This window comes from Ambystoma mexicanum, chromosome 4q (assembly GCF_040938575.1).
Source record: "Ambystoma mexicanum isolate Mex_15411 chromosome 4q, UKY_AmexF1_1, whole genome shotgun sequence".
Lineage (NCBI taxonomy): Eukaryota > Metazoa > Chordata > Amphibia > Caudata > Ambystomatidae > Ambystoma > Ambystoma mexicanum.
The window spans coordinates 220,004,629-220,023,165 of NC_090928.1; the positions used below are offsets into that span (position 1 = coordinate 220,004,629).

Genomic DNA, 18,537 nt, shown 5'->3' on the forward strand with positions numbered 1-18,537 from the left:
CGTGACAGATTTACTGCAAGCATTTTGCTGGAGTTGAATCCTCCACTTAACCACCACACTGGGAAATTGGATGTGTCGCCAAAAGTGGCAGTCATTCCGTTATCGCTATTATTGCCACTTTTTTACTGCACTTTTTTGACTGCACCACCAGACTCATATAAGCCACATGTGTTGCATTCAGAGAATAGGAGCAGGCCTAGGCTGACCTGGAAATGAAAAGGTAAGGTCCTAATTCTGATGCGTGCAGTAACAGTAAAACAGGAGGCAGTTCAGAATAACACCTGTTTTTTCGCTCTGTACTATTGTGGGGTTGGAAATCGGTGTGTGCTCAAAATGGTCTCCTTGAAAATCTAGGTATTAACACAACTTGCAATACCAGTGATGCCCAATGCAGTATTACCACATGTGGAATAACTAGAGTCTGCAGGACTCTAAATTCCCCGGTATATGACAATTAGCTTAAGTGGCAATCGTGAGTGTTGTGGTATTTAATGCCATGGTAGCAGAAAACAGACTGTACTTCAGAATACAACCTACTTTATTGCTGTGCACTATTATGGGGTGAGAAACCCATATGTGCTAAAAGCCACATGTATGTATGATAGGATATGATAGTTTATTTATATAGCGCCTGTACACAATGGGCTGCTTTACAAGCATGGCGGCAGCCGTGCCTGTCTTGCAAGCACGGCTACCGCCATGCTCGCAACCATCACTGCCTCCCGCGATTGTGCAATAACCAGCCCTTTACGAGATGAGTGGGCCGGTAATTGCCCATTCGTGGGAGGCAGTAATGCCGGGCTCCCGATCCCCATTCTGCCTATAGGGCAGAATGGAGGTGGGGAGCATGGTTGCACCGGCACTGTTGATAACAGTGCCGGTGAATCACGAGTTCTGCTTGCGGGTGCCGCACAGCACACCAGGTAAGACCTGGCGGGCTGTCAGGAACCCGCAAGCAGAACTTGTAATGTGGCAGCCCGGTATGAACGGTGCCGGTGCCTTACAGGCACCCTTCATACAGTGGCCGCCACTGTTATAATGAGGCCAAATGTGTTTCAAAGCACTTCAAGGCAAGGGAGGGACCAAGAGAAAATACAATGACATTCTTACAGGCCATGAACAGTAAGGATGTGAAATTAACTATCGTACTCGGCCTGACGACATTTCAGATAGTGCAATAGCTAAGACATAGATAAGGAAGGGATGGGGAGAGTGTGAAGGAGATGGAAACAGACAGGTGACAACCGTACTAGGCCTGACGACATTTCTGGTAGAGCCGGAGAAAACAAGAGGTGAGGGAGAGGGGTGCAGAAAGGGAGGGGAAGAACAAAACAAACGACTATCGTACTAGGCCTGACGACATTTCAGATAATGCTGGAAGAGGGGCTGGGGGAGAAAAAATCAAGTAAGGGGTAGGTGGGAGGAGACAGACGAGGATGCTATCATACTAGGTCCAGGGAAAATTCTGATAGAGTAAGTTCATAGAAGAAAGTAAGGGGTTGAGGGGAGGAGATAGGAAAAGGGAGAAAGGGAGAGGAGGAGAGAACAGAGAGTAAGCAGTCAAAAAGAGTGGAGAAGCAAGAGGGGAGAGCGAATACAATTGCAGAAGTCAGTAGTAGCACATAATGTTGCAAGCCTGGATACAAGATGAAGATAGGAACAGCATGATTCAGGGCAACCATGGGAAAGGGTGACGCACCGTGAATCAATGAAGTCCATAAAAGTCAAATCCAGCATTGGCCACAAGACGGTGATGGTGAAAACAGAATGTATCAGGACAGACTCCTGCAGAAGTAGGCTGGAGGTGGGAGAGGGTAGGGTAGAAGAATCAAGCAAAACAAGCAAAACAGGCAACACCTGTGTGTGGGAAGGGGGGCACAACCGAACATTGTGGGGTTGCCAGGGGGGTGGGGATGTCCGATGGGGACAGGCGGAGTAAACACATGTTGGTGCATGCGTACCTGCTTTGTGAGCAGGGGTTCGGGCCCTGGATCCTCCTGGTCCAAATAGGTACAAACAGAAATTGCCCTTTTCTTCACCTGCCCTTCCCTTCATTCGCCCGTGTGAGAGATGACCTTGATCTAAGAGGTAAGAGCAGGAAGTAAGAGGCAGGGCTAAGAAGGTGGGCAGGGCTTAGGCCAGGTGACCTAGATTCACTTTCACCTGCTCCCCATCTGCAAAGGAAAAGAGGCTGGAGGGCTCCTCAAGTAGGGAAAAACAGCGGCAACCAGGAAGACACCAGGTGGGCGGGGTTTGCTCAGTGGGGAAAAGAGCAGCAACCAGGAAGGCACCAGGTGGGCAGGGCTTAGGCCAGGTGACCTAGATCCAATTGCACCTGCTCCCCATCTGCAAAGGAAAAGAGGCTGGAGGGCTCCTTAAGTAGGGAAGAAGAGCGGCAACTAGGAAGGCACCAGGTGGGTGGGGCTTGCTAATTGGGGAAAAAGAGCGGTAACCAGGAAGACACCCATTGGGCAGGGCTTAGGCCAGGTGACCAAGATCCACGTGCACCTGCTCCCCATCTGCAAAGGAAAAGATGCTAGAGGGATCCTTAAGTAGGGAAAAAGAGCAGCAACCAGAAGGCACCAGGTGGGCGGGGCTTGCTAAGTGGGGAAAAAGAGAAACAACTAGGAAGGCATCAGGTGGGCGGGGCTTAGACCAGGTGACCTAGATCCACTTTCACATGCTCCCCATCTGCAAAGGAAAAGATACTGGAGGGCTCCTTAAGTAGGGAAAAAGAGCGGCTTCCAGGAAGGCACCTTGTGGGCGGGGCTTGCTCAGTGGGGAAAAAGAGCGGCAACCAGGAAGGCACCAGTTGGGCGGGGCTCTTTAAGTACCATTCAGTAACTCCACTTATGGTGACGGTATTGCCTGATGCGGTACCTAAGTCTGAAAAGGAGTGAACAACCAGGATAGTAGTGTATTATGGAATAGTGATGGAATTTAGAGTTAGGAGAAACGCAGTAAAAACAATTCAGAAACCGTATTACAATAAATGATGCCGCATTTGAACATGCAGTCATTGATTAATTAATTGATTTACTGCTAGGCGAATTCAGGGATGTCATTTGGGGTTCACCAGGGGTCGCAGCCGCGACCCCTGTGTTCTCCCTTGCTACCCCTGCAATCTCCCTGGCTACCCCTATAAAAAGAAATATATTTATCTTTAACTGAAGCTCCTGGAGTAGCGTGGGCCACCATAGCCCCTGCGGTGCAAGGGACCCGCCACACCAGGTCTGGGGGTTGCCCCAGCACAGGCTTCACCCACCAGGGTGAAGGCTGGGCCTGGGCTTGCAGCGCGAGAAGGAAGCACTCAGTAGGGGTTGGAGCTGGCCATGACATGTGGCACGTGTCACATGCCACATTCAGCTCCAACACCTTTTCCTCTAGCTTTCTTGCGGCTCATATACAGGAACCAGGTAGCTCTACCAGCTTCCTGGTTCCTGTTTGTGAGCAGCAAAGAGGAGCCAAGGGTGGCCTAGAGTGACAGACTGCACCTGGAGAAACAGCTAAGAAGGCTTTTTAATTCTAAATATGATGTGTATTTTGGATTTGTGAAGTGCATGTCCGATGTATGCATGTGCTATTGGTCAGTGAGTGGTGGGTAATGAGATGAAATGTGATAGTGTGTGTGTTTAAAGGTTCTGGGAGGGTGGGTGGGTGTAGAGAATGCAGTGAGAGTGGATGTAAGAGAAGGTGTATGGGTCAGTGACTGGTGGGTAAATGAGTATGACATTGCTAGTGTGTTTCAATGTTCTGGATAGGTGCGTGTCTGTGTGGAGAATGCAGTGTGAGTGGAGGCAAGAGAAGGTGTATGGGTCAGTGAATGGTGGGTGAATGAGTAGGAATGTGATAGTGTGTGTTTGAATGTTCTGGATGGCGGGGGTGTTCCTGTGTGGATCACGGACGTGGACGTCCAAGCTTTATGGGTAAGTGAATGGTGGCTGAGTGAGTATGAATGTGTGCGCGCGTGTGTGTGTGTGTGTGTGTGTGTCAAGTGTAAGTGTATGTGCGAGAAGGTGTATGGGTGAGTGACTGGTGGGCGAATAGATATGAATGTGATAGTTTATGAATGTTCTGGGTTTGGAGGGTCATTGCATGAATGTGTGGTGAATGCAGTGTGAATGAATGTGAGAGGAGATGTATTGGTGGGTTATAGGGGATGCCTACGTGTGTGTGTGTGTGTGTGTGTGTGTGGTTGTAAGACCCTGGGAGACTAGGGATCACTAGAGCAGGTTTGACTCTATTGACTCTTTATTGACTTTACGTGTTTTACTGGTATTTATCGGGCAAAGCCAAGTTCATGTGTGTCATTACCTGGCTAGGCTGGCATTTTGGTACAGCCAGTCTAGCCATTGCTTACTGTGGCATGACATTTATTATCCGTCATCTTTGATAAAGCAAGCATGATAAGAAGTATTACCTAGCTAGGCCGACGTTCCTGTGTAGCAGCCTCTATATTTCTAAAGGTAGCATAACTTTTTATTTTATTGAGTATCTATGATGAAGCAATGATGATAAGTGTTCTTATGGGGGACATGTCACTTTTAATGGCCAAACCAACAGGAGTATTTTCTTACATAGGAATACTGGCATATATTAGTAGAGCCAGCTTTCTGCCTAGTGCCAGTAATGATACTATAAAAACATCTCAAAGTGAACATGAGTATGTTCTTATATGGGAATGCTAGCATATGTTGGTGTAGCCAGCATGAAAATCGATGGGCACAGCAAGCATGAAAATGATTTTTATACTGCCATATATTGAAGGGACCGGCATGACAATACTTTGAGAATTGCGCTTGTGCACTTTTGGTGACTTGCATCTATTGTACTTTTTTTCCATGAGTTACCCTACAAAAGCGATTGCAAACAGCCTGGCCTCCTACCCAAATTTTCACAAAAAGTGTGCTGTGTAATGCACCATTTTACCTGATTATTCCAAAAATGTACTCATGGGAGGGGGAAGAATCACCCTGTGACCCCTCCAAACTGTTTTCGTTAGTTCGGTCCCCCTCTCTATGCTCGGTCGCAATCGCATATTTGTGGCAAATGAAAACAACTCAATAAACTACTGGTGGCTTGTATATTTTGCAACCAGGCAGGCACTGCCCCCCGCTCCCCTTGTTTCTTCGCTAGGTGAAACATTTAAGCTTTGATTAAAAAACATATTTACTTCTTTCACTTGGAGTAGCGCATGCCCCTGCAGCGGCATAATCATCATGGACATTATGCACACGTGGTGGTCCGGGCCGGCCCAGGGTGCGGCGTGCCCTGTGCTTTGTTAAGGAGCTTGGGGTGGGAAAGTGGAGCCCTCAGCATGGCTCACAGTGGGCGGAGCATATTTTGTGCTACGCCACTGATTGGGCTCAGCCTACCTTCAATGCATTCTAGTGTGATGTGAATGGTTGAGAGGGGCCGCAAACGCGACCAGGACCCTGATCTGGTGCAACACTGTTTAATAAAATAAGCGTTGGATACCGAGTCTCAGAAGTTAGAGAGCCATGGAGTGACCCACCCATCCCCACTCAAACTCCTTCTAGGAAAGGGCTTTGTGGAAGCTTCATTCATGGGCCAGTCCTGGGGCATTGAATAACGCACCTACCATATAGAGATCTGAAAATCGTAGATGCATTGAGCCCCACTCTTGAGGGATGTGCTGCCCCCAACCTCCCCACACCTCACTGGGCCTCATTACGACCCTGGCGGAAATCGAAAAACGATGGCGGAAATGCAATACCGCCATCGAATAGCGCTCGGTGCGATCATGACCCGTCACCGCAAAGTACGATGCCATTAGCGACACCGTAGTGAACGCCAACGCTAACTGCACCAAACACGCGCGCGCGCGCCATGCCAAACCGTAATTACCACCATGGCGCAACGGTACGCGAATTCCGACCCTAGCGGACATGCACCTAACGCCATCAAGCACGGCGGAAAGTACCATTCCGCCATGGTGAGAAGTACGGCATCGCGAATCAACCGTAAACGGCCCTACTGAGTGCTTGTACACCGCTCCCTGGCCACATTGTACAACCCCCCGTAGGTGCAATGAAGTCACACAATGCAACCAGTGAAACGTACAAGTCATCCATGCCTGCCAACGAACAAATGAATCTCAAGAGTGCCCAATGGGAGCTGCAGGGCACAGATGGCACGAATACAGAAGCTATACAAATGGACATGACCTCAGTCTCCCACCAAGAAACGCACGCAAACACAGGCACCTGTGAACAGCAATATTCCGATAATCACATCATTCCACCAATCCAACTGGCTGACCGGCATCTGTTACACAAAAGCTAATCCCCCGCCCCTGAGCATGACATCATCAAAACAGTCATAATGGCAGCCCTTATCCCTGACCTCACTGGGCTCCGTAGGCAAACACGCCCAGCACAGTACCACGCAACTATACTCCGAAGCTGGAACCCAATGCAGATCTCCTCACAATACATCGCTCCCCAAATAGGAATATGCCACATCACTCTCAAAGAAGAACGCTACACGGTTCATATCAGAATAGAAATTTAATGCACAACAAATCCACCAAGCCCATACAGCTATTAGGCCATGAACTCCAAAATATATTTCATTATCGTGGGCTGCATCGGCAATAAATGACCAGCTACTTCTTGTGTGACGCCCTGTTCCTTCATGGTACACAGGGGCTACATTCCCGTACGAAAAGGCAACATGGAAGCGCCTAGAACCGCAGGGCCGTCCCAATAGGGAGGCACTAGTCCAGCTGAAAGGCCGAAATGTTGCTCCTAGCCACTAGTACTGCGTAAGGGCATGTGGCCCATTGGCGATCGTCCCATAAGATCGTAATGCTGCTCCACTGATTAACACGAAGCAGCAGGTGTCGGGAGTAAAATCCATCTGCAGGAGTGGCATACAGATGGCAGTGGCAAAAGGGGAGGAGATACCTGTCAACCAAATGAAATGAAAAAGAATAGTATGGCCATCAGAACTACAATTGAATTACTCACTTCAATGATCACACCAAATCCACAGCCATATGCATGCTAGCCCTCTCCAAAGGATCATCACCACCCAAAAACCACTTGCGAATCATAACTATCTATATCGAGGTGAAAACACCATCACAAACGAGTGTACCTGTGCATGCGTCTGTTAAAACAGAATCCATCAGATGGGATTGGTAACGTGCATAGACACAAGTGTCTGAAGGCGCGTCGAGACAGGGAGGGCTCAACAAGGCCAGAAAGACGATGGCCCCACTATGGCAGCCCTGCATCACATAGCGCAGGGGAGGCGGATAGATTCCAAGAAGCCCTGTACATGGCAAACTCTGTATCAAATCATCTGTCCATGCATCCATACATCATTCCCTCATCCCGTAATGAAAACGCCTGTTTCCATACTCACATAACATGTGAAATTTCCATTGAGTCTGTGCGTTATGCAGCCTGCAAAATCCACCGTGCCCCAGCCCGTTATTCCAGTGTTGTGAAGTAACATGTATTTGGGAACGTCCGGCCTCATCGCCCACGTCGCTATTGCGCATCCCATACTATTCATATCAATCATTGCATCCTCGCCATGGCCCCTGTCCCAAGGACATTGAACAATAGAACGTTATATTTGCAGTCAGACCTGTGGGCATCTCCTCGCCGCTAGCTGAAAACCGAAAGCGCCGCCCTTCGAATTCCTCATTTGCAACATCACGTCGAAAAGGCATCTGTGGCCGCTTGAAACCACAAATTAATCCATCTAGTGCGGCTGTGTGTGAAAATGGCAACTGCCTTCACTCACAAATGGAACGCCCCGCCCGTCGGTGAAGCTCGGTACAGTGTTGCATGAGGGTCCACCGTTACTCGAGTACTACGTTCCACTGACCCTTCACAAGTCTGTTCGCGACTGCAAAGATTGTATGTGAAACAATGGGACCATAGCCGAATGAACATATCAACCAATGTTACACTGCCATCGGGTACAAATACATGATTGCAATAGCAAGATGCCATTCGTCGAATTGCAGCGTCGTGTGCGGGACGTGCTCGCCCAAAGGGGAGTGCAGCCTGCACAGGTGGAATGAATCACCACAGGTGGAGGCCATACAGCCTGAAAACACATAAATTGCACACCCAGTCTCCTCCCACAACCACACCCACTCCGAAATGCTACCGGCAGGACTAGCCATGTTGGCCCTGGGGGACCTGATAGCACTGCAAGTACTCCAACTTCAAGAAGAAGACGAACACCAACTACTACCGGCCGCACGGCGGAGACGCAGGAGGAGGAGGAGGGCAAGGCAGGGCCAGCAAGGGCCGCCAGCACAGCCACTACCACCACGCAGGCAGCCCGCAATCCCACGCCTCCGAGCACATCCGTTCAACCTCACTGATGAGCAGATCCACACCCTCTACCGTTTGGACCGGGACACCATAACCGCCATTGTGGACATGACACAGGCTGACCTTGTCAGCATGATAGATAGCCCAACCGCCATCCCACCCCTACTGAAGGTGGTGTCTGTACTCCACTTCCTGGCCACAGGCACCTACCAGCACACAGTCGGACAGTTGCATGGCATATCACAGCCACTGTTCTCACGGACACTATTGCAAGTGCTCGATGCCCTCCTGAAGCACGCAGACGACTACATCTCTCTACCACGCTCGGAGCAGGAAATTACGAACACAAAAGTGGGATTCCATGCACTTGCCGGCATACCGGGTTGCATTGGTGCCATCGACTGCACCCATGTGGAATTGGTCGTCCCACATGCCATGGAGGCCCAGTACCGCAACCGAAAACAATTTCATTCCCTGAATGTACAAATGGTGTGTGACTCCAACAGGATCATTACACATTGTTGTGCCAGATTCCCTGGATCAACCCATGATTCTATGGTCTTGAGGAACTCTACTATACCACGCTACATGGAGCGACACGCAGGGAACAGATCCTGGCTACTCGGTGAGTCTCATTTCATGCATGATGATGTGGGGTATGTGATGCGGCAATGACCTGGCAGGAAGGGGGGGGTGGGGGGTGCGTACGTAGCAATGGCATTCCTCAATATTCCTTTCCTGTCCACATACAGGTGATGCCGGGTATCCACTGAAGAGATGGCTCCTCACACCAGTCCGGAACCCACGGGACCAGCATGAAGAGGACTACAACCATGCCCACTCACGTACCCGTGTAGTCATAGAACAGGCATTCGGCCTACTGAAGACTCGTTTCCGCTGCCTCAGCAGGTCTGGCGGGGCACTCCTGTACCGCCATGTGAAGGTTGCAAAGATGGTCATGGCATGTGTCATGCTCCACAACATGTGCGTACGTAGAAATGTGCCCATGCCCCCTGACGCAGAACTGCAAGCACCTGATGATGGTCATGATGAGGGTGGGGATGTGGCAGCACCTCAAGGAGTCTGCGAGGCACAGGAGGGCCGTGACATTCGTCAGCATCTCATAGATGCAAGCTTCTAGCACTCACGCCTGGTGGCTGATACATGGACACGGGACTCGTGGCACTGTGTGTGTCTGGGACATGCACAATATGGACTGTACGCCTATAATGGCCTCGTACACAAAGATCAATGTCCACACATCTCATTGCATGATCGTGCATTGTTTATGGCATATGTGATATCATGTTAAACACCCTATCGACCCGCCACCCAAGTGAGCCCAACACACCCCCTCCACCCTCCTACCTCCCCCCCGAACACCAGTGTCCAAAGATGCTCATTGTCAGTGGGCTGTCGCTATTGCAAGCCCCCTCTGCGGGTATCAGGGGCACCCCTGTCTGTGGAGCGCAGGTTCCTCCCAGATCTACGTTGGGGGCTGCCCTGGACGGAACTTGCAACGGATGATGTCTCTGCCTGCTCACGTCCATGCATGTCCCTAAGGGTTTGTGAGAGCTCAGTGAGCACACGGCGCACTGCGGCAAGTTCGGCACATACGTCTTTGGACGTCGCATGCAGTTCCCCCCTCAGGCTCTCGGTGCTTCTCTCCATTTGTACTCTCAGGCTCTCGGTGCTACTCTCCATTTGTACTCTCAGGCTCTCGGTGCTACTCTCCATTTGTGCCCTTAGTGTCTCTGTACTTCTCTCCATTTCTGCCCTCAGTGTCTCAGTTGATGTTTCTATGTCTGCCTTAGTGCCCCCACATTCATCGGCATGGTCCTTGAGGAGCGTGGCCAGTTGCTGCTGTTGCACGATTAACTGGTCGAGGGACTGTTGCCTCTGCTGGGCCATGGCCATTTGCGGTGGTGTCACAGAGGGGCTGATCACCTCATGTTGCCTTGCCACAGGGCTTGTGGGGGATGGCCAGTCGTCGTCTTGTGGGTGCCCCTGCGTGGTATCCTCATGGTGTACGGGATGGGACAGACAGGGGGATTGAGACAGGTCATGGATGGATCTAACTTCGACATCCCCGTTTTCTGTGTCGGAGCATGCTGCCATTAATGCAGTATCACCTATGGTGCTGCTGCCACCAGAAGCAGTGCCTACTGTGGCATCCATTGGGGGGACCTGTGGTGGTGGTGTTGTGGGCATGCTGGCTGCTGGGGTGCCTGTTGGAGTTCCCTCCTGTGTGCTGTCACTTGATTTGTGCTGCTGCCGTGTCTTGATCCGTGCAGCTGAGGTGGAGGGTCTTTGGCCGTTGGTCTTGGCCCTCTTTGCAGGTGTGCTGTTAGGGGTGTCCTGGAGCTCGTCGTTTGGATCGGACCCTGTGGTGGAGTAAAGGAGGGCGAGCGTTATTAATGGGTCTGTGGGAATTGGAATGGCAATGTATCACATGCATTGGGGTGGTACCTGAGGGTGATTTGGGTCGGGGCCTTGGAGGTGGTTTCATTTGTGTGTGGAGTGAGGGTGCAGTTGTTTGGCAGCCTGCAGTTAGGGTGTGCCTGCTGCACGTGTAGAGGGTGTTTTTAGGATTTTTAATTATTTATGTATTTGATGTGAGTTTTAAAGTGTGCTATCAGGCCTATGTATGTGGACGTTCTCCTGGACATGTGTTCCTGTTGCACTATGTGGGCACGTGGTACTTCACATGATTGGACATTGTGGTTTTGGCATTGTTTTATTTGGGACACCTACCTGAATCTTCGGATGTCTGCACTCCTTTCTCCATCCCTCCGACTCCCTCTATGCTCTCCATTCCAATGGTGGAGGCACAGATTTCTTCCCAGGGGGTCAACTTGATGGGTGATTCCGATCCTCCCCCGGTAGCTGTGGCAATGTTGCGGTTGGCAGAAAGTATGCTACGGACGCGTATCCGCAGGTCGTCCCATCGCTTTCTGCATTGCTGTGGGTTGCGGGGTGCGGTCCCCACCGCACTTACACGCTGTGCCACCAGGGCCCATATGGCCTTCTTGTTCGCAAGTGCCGTCCTGGTCATTTGCGTGGAGAAGACGACGGCAGCATTCTCCTGGAGGGTCTCCGTGAGCACCGTGAGTTCCTCACGGGAGAAGTGGACCTGCCGCTTGCGGTCGCACGCTTTCTTCGCTACTTTTCCCATTTTTCTTGGTTTCACTAGGGTGGATGACGGGTTGGGATGTGTCTCAGGGTAGTATTTTTAATGGTTGTGTGGATTTTGTGGTTTTATAGGTGTACGGCGTGATGTTTCCCGTTCCGGGACCATGCTTTTACTTCCGTTTCCGTATATTTACGGTCACCGTACTTTCCGGTTGGCGCTCACTGCGGTGTCCGCTAAGATGGGTGGCGGTATTGCACCTAGGGCGCCGTACGGCGGCGGTGTGGGCCGTTTTGGGGTCATTTCCGCCATCGCGGACTTTGCACTTCCGCCATGGCGTGGTGCTCGTGCCCGATGGGTCGGAATGAGCCGCACTTTGCTCCATCGTGCAATGGCGGAAACGCTATTTACGCTATGGCGGTCCGGTCGGTTGATTTCCGCAAGGGTCGTAATGAGGGCCACTGTGTTAAAAAAGACTGAAGAAGAGTCATGTCTCAAAGCCTAGGACATTAAGGTGTTATGTTCAGTTCTGGGTTGTGAGGGACAACGTGTGGTTGCTTGTCACATGACTTAAAGATAAATTCACACGGAAACAGATGGCTGCACAATAGGATTCTTCTATCGTAGTGGTGGCTGACTCACAGATTTTTTATAACCTGGCAATTTTGTTCATTCTAAATCCTGGGAAATGATTTAATGTTCAGGCCTTGCTCATGCAGCATTTTGCTCCTGGCTTTTTGGCTTGTTTAACACATCAATGACACAGATAATGAGCACTTTTGTGTCCATTAATCTATAGATGTTTCATACATTAGCTGTAGTCGGTGTTATAGATTTCGGTTACCCTGTTACAAGAACTGCATTATGTATGTTTTACATGTAGGCTCTGCATCGAATCTGGAAAATGACATTCCCCAAATGTGTGGCTGTGGACAATACTCACCTTCTCAGTTCTTAAATCTGGCTGTAATGAGAGCACCTGGAAGCACAGGTGTTAGACGCATCTGAAGGGTGTGTGCCATCACTTCGTGTGATATCACTTAAGGGTGGGGCCAAATGGCATCACTTCGTGTGATGTCATCAGAAGTCAAAGGCAGTGTGATGTCACTTCCGCTCCCTCTGGCTTTTTGGTGAAATGACGTCCTTGGGCAAATGGAGTAAAAAATGTTGGTATCTTTCCATCGGTGGACTGTTCCACCGTGGACTTTTTCAGAATGCATACTCCTCTAGTTTTTATCTGTTTTAAATCAAGGGAGACCATATCAACACGGCACACCTCATTTTTTCACCTTTTACTGTTTCACAAACCCCCTTTCCTTATTAATTCTTTTGTTCACTTTTTTTGTTAAATTCATTGAAGCGACCCCGATTAAGTCGAAAGTGGAAAAGGTTCACCAATGAAAATGCACTGATGCACGTGTCACTAACATCTCGTGTAAAGGCTTTTTTTAAAAAATCATTCTGACTAACTATAAACAGGTCTCTTTCTCTTGCTTTTAGATCAATGTGTTTTGAAATTGAGAAACACCACTTGGAAGTGGAACAGGGAAATAATCGTCCCTGAGTGAAATGTGGCCCATTTGACATTACAGGGCCTGGGTACAGCTCTAGGTTGCCACCCTGGTTTCCGCTGGGCAGAAACATGGCCTGGTACCAGCGGTTAGTAGAACTGACCGGATGTGTCCGGCGGTGAGTAATCAATTTACATGGGGGTGAGCTACATGCAAATGAAATCCCCCGCTTGGCTCGGCTAGCGCCAGAGGCGTTGCTAGGGGGGGACTGATGGGGGTTATAGCCCTGGGTCTCTTGGTTGTAGCCCCGGATAGAAGCTCAGGGGTTACAACCTAAATGTCTAGCTAGCCCCCAGTCCCGACAGTCCCAAAATTAGCATAGCCCCGGATCTTTTCCAGACCTAACACCCCTGGCTAGCACTGTAACTGATCATGGTATTACAGCACTGATGGAGCATGGGTTAACATGGCTGGGGTTCCACAGAGGAATGGAGGGTCATTTTGGTGCAAAGCTTTAACAAAATAAGCACACTACCACAGCCCTTGCTGTGCTCTTGTCGAACAAAAGCGTGAGTGTGTTACCGCAGAAGAGGACTGCCACCTGAGCTGTGTAATGCTGCACCCAAAGGAGATATGTAGCTCTCTCATCCCATTATTTTACTGAGAAACACTACGGAGCTCATTTTGATCCAAGCCGTACTTTGGCGGCGGGGCGATGTTACATGTAGACATACTCGTAGGCAGCTCCTCGCTGCCAAATTTTGGTCAGTTGCACAGCGGAGCTTAAATGTGCAGGGCAAATAGCGACGTACACGCGTGTATGCTACCCTTTGCCCTACACATTTGCACTCCGTCGTGCAAATGAGTAAATGCTGCCTACAATGGATCCCTATGGAGTCCGCGAGCTTTGTGCTGGTGCATAAAAGCGGCGGACTCCATAGGAATCCCCAGCATTTGCGCTGGCATGGAAATTGCATGTCAGTGCAAATGCTGCGGCATTTGTATGGCAGAGAGGAAGGTAGGTGGCCTAAATGCAATTTGAGTTCCGCCCCTTCTCATGAAAATGAGGTGTGATGCTAATGAAAGGCCTAAAATCCTTAGGCAAGGATTTTACGCCTTCCATTAACTTAACTGTGCAATGAAAATGAGCTCCTAATTGTACGATATGCTGTATCCATTACACTACAATAAAATCATGTTCGGTGAAACACATTAACACTGGACACGTAAGTCTTTCACTGAACTAAGTCAGCGCATGTTTTGAAACAAACCGTTTATTAACTCTACCAGAAAAACATTCTGACTACCTAAACTTATGTGACAAATGCGCTTTCTATGCTAATCTAAATTCTTTAATACACAGTTATGAACCCTCCCAATGGTTTGTATTTTGCCAACGTCTGAAGCCTGAAAAATAGATCCATGCAGGCTTGACATGTGGCCAACTTTGCACCAGATGAACTGTCCTGCTGTTAAATCTCAGTTACCAGTTTAATGGTATCCACTACCGAGTCTAATTTGCTTTCTGACTTTGAGAACATGCAGACACGTAATTGCTCATTTTACTATCGCCGGTAAGATAGCTTTGTGGGTTGAGTGCTTGCTGCTGCGATGCGTGTGTGAGATCTGCAGGTTGCAGGTTTTAATCCCGGGAAGACCAACACAGCCTTTTAACCTGGTTTGCTTCTTTTTTGGCCAACCGCAGCCAAACATTGATACTGGCTTCTTTTTTCTCTGCCGTCTCGGTTTTGCTGTGTGAGGTACCCCAGGGATCAGACTTGACCCCTGTGCTTTTCAAAATCTATGTTCTTGTTCTGCTCATTCGCTCTTTCGGCTTCAGGTGTTACTCCTACGCTGATGATATGCAAATCATCGTCCAGCTGGATTCTTTCCAGCCGGGCCTCGCATCTCAGCTTAGTAGTTGCCTGTTGGCCGTGAGTAAGTGGATGGGCAGCAATTTGCTGAAATTGAATTGGGATAAGACTGAGATCCTGGTGGTGTCTTCCCCGGGCGGCCCTCGGGTGGCCGTCTCTGTGTCTGCTCCAACTTGGTCTCCGGCCTTTTGGCCTGTGGAACTTGGCCCATGCCCCTCCTCGGTTTCGGAGGTCAAGAACTTGGGTGTAATATTTTCTGCCTCTCTTTCGATGGAGGGACAAGTTGGGGCCATCTGTAAAACAGGATGATTCTTTCAGCTTCGAGTCCTTCGTAAGGTGTTGCCATTTCTTCCAGTCCGACGTAGGCCGTTAGTCACAGCTTCCTTCGTTCTAAGTCGGCTGGATTATTGCAACTCTCCTTTTGTGGCCCAACCCCTGTATCTTTTTCATCATTTACAACTTTTTCAGAACTATGCTGCTCGCATTTGTACTGGTACTCCATACGGCGCCCATATTTCTCCTGTTCTTCGCTCTCTACATTGGCTTCCGGTTCTTCAGCGGGGGCAGTTTAAATCAAAGGGGATAGAGCATCAGGACTTTTATGGCTCCAGCGCCGAGTATCTTCAGGAGATGTTCTGTCCTTATGTGCCCGATCGTGAGTTACGATCTAAGGCGCTTGTCAGTTGGTCATTCCCCGCTATCAGCGTGAGCGAGTGGGTGGTTGCTCGTTATCTGTGGCGGCGGCAAACTTGTGGAACTCCCTGTCTGCCTTCCTTAGGGCTACAGAGAATCTTGTTTACTTTCGTCGGCTGCTAGAAACGATTCTGTTCTAATTACCTTCTCTCCCCTGTTAGTATAATCTTGTTTACCTTCCGGTTTCCTCCAAGTGCCAAGATGCTTCGGCGTAGGTGCGCTTTATAAAAACTCATTAACATAACATAACATCCTTTTGAGGTTGATAAATGAGTACCCAGATAGGTTGGGTGACATTGTATGTATACTTGTTCTATATAAAGCGCTTAAGCGTTAGTGATATTTAATAACACATGTATACCACATTACAGTTATATCGTAACCATATATTTTGTAGTGTACTTAGGAACAATGCTATGTGATGCCACTTCCGGTTTTGTCAAGGGGTGAAAGGTCGTGTTCTATCACTTCCCATGATGTCACTTTGGGGTGGGGTCAAATGACATCACTTCTGGTGATGTCATCAGAGGTCAAGCGATGTCACTTTGACTCCCCCTGGCATTTTGGTGAAATGACATCCCTGATGACAGCCAGATATAATGAGAGGGATAATGGAGCCCACATGAAACAAAAACATATATTACAGGTTCGGCGATAGCAACAATGTATTCACAAACTTGTTGCTAGGTCTTGTAGACCCTGGGCTACCACCCCGACATTCCAAACCTATAAATGTCAAAGGGTCACATAGTTGCAATAAAGCCACAAAACTTCAAAATCGTGCTGTTTTTTGTGAGGCCCACTTGCTGACCGCCAGTCAGCCGTCATCATCCAAGCAAGGATCCAAGCAAGGGTTCCCCGGGCACGGTTGAAGGCCACCTGCCATGGCTACTGATGGAGCCCAGACTATGGCTGAGGGCCCAGGAACGCCTGCAATGGGGGAACAGAGGCAACAGGGCATTGCAGCAGGCCAGGCCCTTTGAACAATTTGTGCAGTTTGGCATGCCCGAGACACAGCCTAAGGTTATGACTCAGGGACAGTAGCCACTGGCTATGACTCGTAGCCAGCAGAACTGTAATGGAAGCAAAGTGGTCATTAAACCTGGCCTATGTCCAGGACCATTGGCCACTTTGGATGGGTTGCTGGGCAGTGGGACAGGGCATCTCCACTGGCTACATTTAACATCATGTTGAATACATTTATTTTTAGTCCATATCCCTCAACTCTTCCATGGATTAGTTCAGTCTACCCATTGCCATATTCACCAAACTAACTATTCACATCCATGTTGATAAATTCCCTCGTGTAATTTCTGACTAGTTTGTTTGGTGGCCCGCCAAGACCATACTATGCCAATGTTACCTCTGTGAGACACACGCTTGAGACCCAGCTCCAAGTGTATCGCTTCTTATAAGATCTCCTTATATTTAATAAACTCTTAGACATCTTATTTGAGTGTAACTATATCTACACTATTCTATGATTAAGAACACATTCTGCCTCGTAAATAACATTGGCAGGATCTTCATTTCATGTACATGTTTCATTGACCTTAGAAATACAGACCCTTGGCTCCTAAAAGGCTATTGATGACTCTCCATGTTCGAGCTTTTAAGGATAAATTGTTCAATTGTGCCTCCCAAGTTAGTGAGGCAGCAAACTGTACCCCAGCATAATTATTTGTAAGGGCTGTCTCCAGGGGCAGCTCATTATCATGCCAAGAAAAATATGTTAATTTTCTACATCGTTAACACTTTCACTGTTGAAACTTTTGTCATTTCATATAAGCAATGTGACATGCGTGTGTGTCCTCAGGGAAACCAAAAGGGTCCAATCAAATTTTGCAAATTAGTCAGCCTACTTAATGATCTCTGAAGGCCCAATTGGATTAAACCTAATAGGACTGTACCATCCGCCCATGACAGGAATTGAAGTGGTGTTCTACTTAGAGATGGGGGAAGGTCTTCACTTCCCTAAGGTCAGAGCGGTTATTTATAACGCGCGTAATACCTGGGGATCGAACCTGTGTTGCTCTGTGGCGTCCTGCTTCCAAGGCGAGCGTGTTGCCCCTGAGCTATCCTCCCGAGACATTCAATAAGGGGGCCAGAAAGCACCTTTTCTTAAATCCATTATGAGTTTCAATTTCCTCCAATAGATGCCCCATTTCTTCCAACTGCAGGTGGGCCTCGGAATGAAGCGCCACCAATAGATTCAGAAGAGGAGTCAAAGGTTTGAAGTAAAAAGTAAAAAGCAGCATAGGAATCTATAAAAACACAATGCAACTCAGACTTGTTCTGAAGTTCATGCTTCTACAATAACAAGTGAAGTGCATTGCAATTATCCAAGGCTTACTGTTTTCCTGGGAACCAGTTTGCTCCAAAGGGATGATGCCTTCCACTGCACACCATTACTTCTACTATTCTAAAAGCTATTTTGAAAATATTTTCCTGGATGAATCTTATAGCCCGATCATCACATCAATGGAGGGGCTTACCCTGCTGCCTTTTTTTATGGATAGGGATTATTATACCCCCCATCCCAAGGTCAAACGATGACCTTATTCAAACAGCATGGACTATACATAAAAACTCCAGTGTAGCCAACCTCTTGGGGATATCCTGTTGGAGAAAAAGGCGAGATGCTGTCTGGTCCTTGGACCTGAGATGGTTTGGAAGGAAGTACCAACTGTTATATTGTAGATCAAGTGGAGGAGGGCCCATGATCACCATTGTCTTTTACCAGCTCATGCTGACCCTCAGCCTGAGCAGAATTCTATATATGTAACCCAGCTTTGTGATGAGAAAGATGCTGTACGTGACCTTGACCCTCCGACTCTGCACCAGTCCTTACTGTGCCTATTGTTTATCACCCAATAAAGATCTTGCCATTATCTTCCTTGTAATTGACCCTTTTTTATTTTGATCAGATCTTTATATTCTTTCTTACCTACTCTGGTACGCTCAACGAAATCAATATTCTGGGTTATGAACAATTCATTAATTATTTC

The 18,537-nt window shown here is 48.6% G+C and overlaps 1 protein-coding gene across 1 annotated transcript in view; it reads right to left on the reverse strand.

The window, feature by feature from the left end:
* The window catches only part of SLC22A3 (solute carrier family 22 member 3), a 913,774-nt gene that overhangs the window by 25,166 nt on the left and 870,071 nt on the right, over window positions 1–18,537 (reverse strand). The gene's annotated exons all lie outside the window — the stretch shown is intronic.